The sequence below is a fragment of the Hemicordylus capensis genome, chromosome 2 (assembly GCF_027244095.1).
Source record: "Hemicordylus capensis ecotype Gifberg chromosome 2, rHemCap1.1.pri, whole genome shotgun sequence".
Lineage (NCBI taxonomy): Eukaryota > Metazoa > Chordata > Lepidosauria > Squamata > Cordylidae > Hemicordylus > Hemicordylus capensis.
Window position 1 is genome coordinate 413,420,709 of NC_069658.1, and position 6,085 is coordinate 413,426,793.

Below are 6,085 nucleotides of genomic sequence, written 5' to 3' on the forward strand. Positions count from 1 at the left end.
AAGATAAGGATTTAGTGGGATCCTCTAGACCTATTGCCTTGCTCAATCAAGATTCTTACATCCTGCTTAGCAAAAAGACTAAACAGTTTTATAGCTCAGTATATAAAACCAAACCAGTCAGGTTTTATAAAAGGAAGGCAGATTGCAGATCTCATTCATCGCATACTGAACTGTGTATATTTTAGTAAGAGGAATAACATCCCTTCGGCCATACTTACCTCATACATGTTCAAGGCTTTCAACTGCTTGTCATGGTCTTATTTGATTAAGTTAATAGATCTTAAAATGGAACAGGATTCACTAATATCATCAAACTAATTCACTAATATCATCAATATCACCATAGTGAAACTTACACCACTGTTCGAATAAATTTATTGGATTCTGAAATATTTAGTATCAAAAGGGGCACAAAACAGGGATGTCTATTTTCTCTTTTATTATTTGTACTTTCCATAGAGCCATTAGCTTTGGCCATCAGATGTAACTAGCAGATTAAAGGCCTATTAATAATACTGAACAGAAGATCAGCTTATATGCAGACGATATTGCCTTAATATTATCAGATCCCTTATGGGTGATTTCATCAATACAAGATGAGTTGTTTAATTTTGAAAAAGTAGCAGGATTAAAAACAAATCTTTTTAAATCAGACATTTTGTGCACTGGGGTCAGTACCAAGTCTCCAAAGGGCATAATTAAATCCTTGGGTATTATAAAAATCTCTAATGATATTCGATACTTGGGAGTGCACATTTCCACGAATCTTGCAAATCTTAAACATCTGAATTTCATTCCAGTATTAAAATCTATTAAAATAAATATTAGGAAGTGGAAAGGGATTAACCTCTCTTGACATGTAGCAGCCCTTAAAATGTATCCAAATTATTATTTTTGTTTCAAGTCTTACCAATTACTCTATCTGCTAACACCCTGCAGAGATGGCAAAGAATGTTTATCTATTTTATTCACACCAACAAAAAAACAAGACTTAGATATAGTGTTCTCTACACAAAAACAGCTAATGGCAGAATAAGCTGGTAGACCTGCTTATTATGAGGCTTTTTATGCTTATTATGAGGCTTATCATGAGGCTTATTATTATGCTTATATATTACCTGCTTATTATGAGGCTTTTCACCTCCGAAACTTCTTACAGATGCTGACTGATGTTGAAATTAATTCTTGGGTTAAGATGGAGGTTTCTGATCAATACTCTTCTAGAGAACGTTTGCCTTTAATATCGGATTGGATTAAGTTTAAAGCAGCAGACAATCCTTATCTGAGTGCCACTTTCAAGAGTTGGGCAAAATGGTATGAGTCTAGTGCCCCCATGTTCTCCTCTCAGTCCAATTTTTTGCCACCCTAAATTTGATGGTTTGTTTACATCTCGACTGATAGAAGCTACTGATCTGGAAAGTGCCAGATTAAGTAACTTTTACCAGTGGGGAAATCCTATCGACCTAGAGGCTATAGCGGAAATGTTGAGTCTCCTGCACTGTACATGGATACCTCTTTTACTGTGCAGATCATTTATTTCCACCCCAGAAATAACAGCACAAACTAATAGACAACTAACAAAATTTGGTTTTGGAACCCCCGGAAACCCTCAAGAGTGTGTTTTCAAAATTATATGATTTGATTATGAACCACGCATTTAATCCACTGCCTAGCCTTAAAGTGACTTGGGAAAACTACTTCCAACAGGAAATCAAAGATCAGGAGTGGAAGAACATATGGAAATGGAAGCCAGTTATTTCCTTTTCAGCCCAAATTAAGGTAAACTTTCTCAAAGTTTTCCATAGATGGTACCTGACCCAGTAAAAATAGTATATATCCAAAAATACTGTTCTCCTCTTTGCTGGAGTGGTTGGGGGATGAAGGGTACCTATTTTCATCTTTGGTGGACCTGTCTTAGGGTCTTATCCTTTTGGGCAGAGGTATTCACAGAGATGAGCAGGATTACAAACCAGAAAATAGGATGATGCCCCCAGCTTGCATTAGTAAATGTATTTTATGGGGTCAATACAGATGTGATATTTAAAAAGTTAACTGTATATATGGTAACTGCTACCAGGTTAGCTATAGCCAAACAATGGAAAAATCAAACCAAGTCAGTGGATATCTGTTATAAGAACTTACGGCATATCGCGATCTCAGAAAAGCTAACCCATATTATTCGGTCCCATTCAAACCAGACTAATAATGCTTTTTATATTATTCGGTCAGATTTTATTCTTTATACTAACTGGGAAAATTATGGTTGTTTACCTGCCTTAGACAATATTTGAGTTTGGATGGGTTGATGAATGATGGGGTTTGTTGTATTAGGTTTTGTTTGTGTTTGGATCAATGTTGTTTAGCATTGTAAATTTGCTTTAATAAAGAGACTTCTTTTAAAAGAGAGAAACTGCAAGATCATGCAAGAATATAGGATTTGTTAACTGAAGAGCCACACAACTTCAGCAGCCCACAAGAGAAGAATACAGTCCAAGAAGAGTAATCAATAAAGTTTGCATGGGGGGGAAAGGCAAGAGGCAGGGCTGGTGTTGCAGGACATATCCCAGGATGTCAATACCTGAATAAAAATAATTTTTAAAAATGAGGATGAAGCCATTTTGACAAAATAAGAGAAAATGAATAATAGGCTCTGACGTGAACTGAGGTGAGCAGACACAAAGAAAAATGGACATGTGGCACCAATGACGGACATACTGGAAGGGAAAAGGGGTAAAAGAAACAGAACACCAGAGGAGCGCTCGCTCGCTCTCTCTCTCTCTCTCTCTCTCTCTCACACACACACACACACACAGAGATATTTTAGGCTCTCCCAAAGGTCATAGGCCCATAGAGAAAGGATGTAGGGCTAAGCAGATGTAGTCATTCAAGACCATGAGCCTTATTCAGACATGTACACATTTGTGTGTGAATGTGAATGACCATATGTCTTCATTTTAAAAGCTAACCTGGGTTCAGGCTCCCTCAAATTCAGGGTACAGGTAGAAAGTGAACTGCTGCATGTGCATTGAATATAACATTGGAATAACTATACATGCTACATATCTATATGTGTGTACACCGTACACACAGATTGTACATATGCTGAACATAATGTGTGGATTGGGCTCATCTTGTTGAGAGGTGAATCTCCCGTTCCAGGACACAGAAGCAGCTCTCGATTTATTTAGAAAATGTACACGCTACTTTTTCATTAATAATAATAATTTTTAAAGAGAGCCACAAGACAGCTCACATATAAAAAAAAGATAAAAACAAAAATACAACATTTTAAAAATAACACAGCAGTTAAGCAGAACTATGACCACCTTAAGTGGCGCAGCAGGGAAATGCTTGACTATAAAAGCAGAAGGCTGCCAGTTTGAATCCCAGCTGGTGGGAAACTATATCGGGCAGCAGTGATAAGAGATACAGGAAGATGCTGGCATCATCTCATACTGTGCTGGAGGAGCCAATGGTAAACCCCTCCTATATTCTACCAAAGAAAACCACAGGGCTCTGTGGGTGCCAGGAGTTGAAATCGACTTGATGGCACATTTTACCTTTACTTTAAGCAGAGCTAATAAACTGCAGGCCTCAAAAATAAGCAGGAGAGATCAGGGGCGTAACAAGGCTGGAGTGGGCCCAGAGACAAAATTTTAAAATGGGCCCCTCGCTGATAAACACACACACACTTCACAATATATAGTCATGTGACTTGCCTGGGGGGCCCCTCGAGGCGTGGGGGGCCCCAGGCAGCCGCCTCCCCTTGCCTAATAGTAGTTACGCCCCTGGGAGAGATCAAGAACCACCCTCAAAGGCCTTCAAGGGCTCAATGAAGCAATAGGCATAATAATGTGATGCATGGCCCGCACCAGTTCAAACCCTTCTCACTGCATCTCCAACCAAGTGCAGTTTTCAAAAACCCTTTTCAAAGGGAGCCCTACAGACTGCATTACAGGCATATATGGTATAGGCTCCTGAGCACATAGAATACCCCTCTGGCCTGTGGTGGAAAGTTTCCACTTTCCTTGAAGCTCCAGGGTACATCAGGCATTCGTAGGTGAAAATGTTTCTCTCTGTACTCTGGAAAAACTTCACCTGCTGCTTGATGGAGAATAGACCAGCCTGCTGCCAAAAGCACAAGAGCAAGCTTTCCCCCCTCACACTAGAGAAAAGTTGGTGACTTTAATATTAGTGGAAATGTTATTTCTTCATAAATAAAAGACCAGTTTGAATTAGTTTATTCTTTTATACTCTTTCAGAACATACAAATAGAGGAAAACTAATTTGACTGGTGCAGAATAATTGTGCACACGGGCTAGGCATCACTGGCCCTTCCAGCGTTCACTACTTTTATGTTCTAATCCGGGGTGTCAAGGTGCTCTACCAACGCAACTTCTTTTTAAGCTAGGTAACTTTAGCCTTCAAAGGTATCTCGTTTTAATCAGTTCAGATTTGGTTCTTGCAGCAGGAGTAGCATCAGCTCTGCCCACCCTGTACAACTCTGATGCCCAGAGTTTGTCCAGTCCTATGACGCAGCAAATGCGGGAGGAGGAGATGGCTCATTGGAGACAGGAGCATCGGGGCAACGAGTTCCCTCAGGGGGTTTCCCTTCTCGCCAGATTGCCCCGAGACGCCTATGCAAGATATCCATTTGGGAAGCAGAAGAACGAGGATCCTGTGAAGAAGACGCGTTAACGCCTCCGTTTATTCGCGTATGAGGCCCTTGCAGTTGCAGCTGCGCCAGCTGCCTAGTATTTTGTCCGACGCAAAACCTTCTTGTGATCTCCGGGCGCGCAGGACTCCCGACTTCTAATCGCCAGTTAGTTAAAGAACTGCCCTTCATCAGACTCATCCAGTGTTTTTGTGCATGTGCAGCCACAGTCCTCATCAATCCATTTTGGTGCCCTTGTCCTTTCGCATCTCTGTCCATGTTAAACAAGATTTGCATAAATAATTTAAAACCGTATCAGTGGCGAGGGTGGCTGGGACTGCCGTAAGGAAGGCCTCAGAAGCCCATCACAAAGCCGGGGAGCGTGCTTTGTGAATTTTAATCTTGCTGCAAAACAAGAGAAAGGCACGACCCAGATGGGACTCGAACCCACAATCCCCAGCTCCGGAGGCTGATGCCTTATCCATTAGGCCACTGGGTCACCCGGCAAAAAGCGGTGAGCGCCGCACTCTAAGGGCCCCGCCCGGCTACTCAAGACTCCGCCCACTTCACGTTAGTCCTCTTTCTCCAGACATAATCTTCTATCAAAATAAACTCCGCCCCCTGCATCCGGTTCGCCCGCGCTCAAAGAGCAAACCGCCCCCTCGTCTCTCCAGATCCACTGAGCTTTGTTTTAGGTGGATTCAAACACATTCTAACTCCACCTCTAGGCCTGCAGGTTCTACTGCGCATGTCAGGCTGCCCTCCCAATTCTCTCGAGCGAACAGCGCTAGCCTCGTAGAATGCGGAATCTGAGCTAGATAGCCATGTCACGTGACCTGGCCGTCAACCGAGGACTCTCACTCCCTTCCTGTTTGGCGCTTTAAGACTCCGGAACACAACGTTGTTTAAACCTGGTTTTAATCCCATTCTGACTTTTTCTTCGCCGCCTCTCGTTGCCCTAGTGAAGTTTTCCCAATTAACGCATAATTCGAGTTTAGTATGCATCTCCTCTGTAATTGTAACGTGATGTTTTCAGGGCTTGCAAACAAGCCCCAAGTCTAACTAAGTCTATTTGGAAGCATAGAAGACAGCCAGATAATACGTGATAAACTGAAATACATCTCGCAATGTCTTTAATGCAGGAGGGAAATTGTGTGGGTGTATATTTAAAAATGATAATTCTAGGCAATGTTCGTGATGTATTCAAATAATGGGACACTTAGCATGCAGTTTAAGGTTGCCTTCCTATGCATACTTGTTCAGGTGTTAGCCTCATTGAACTGACTGGGCATCACTTGTGAAAATGGCCTAAAATCTACAGCGGTTAGCTATCATTTGGATTTAATAATTACTCTCATTTTTTCTCACCGGGAATAACAGCATTTACATGCAAGTGATGCATTCAAGGCATTAGCAGCACAATTTGTGGAA

The 6,085-nt window shown here is 41.5% G+C and overlaps 1 non-coding gene across 1 annotated transcript; it reads right to left on the reverse strand.

Annotated features, from left to right (window-relative positions):
- Positions 1-5,080: 5,080 nt before the first annotated feature.
- Positions 5,081-5,153, reverse strand: TRNAR-CCG (transfer RNA arginine (anticodon CCG)). Its single transcript has one exon. It is a non-coding gene; the product is annotated as a tRNA-Arg (tRNA).
- Positions 5,154-6,085: the final 932 nt, after the last annotated feature.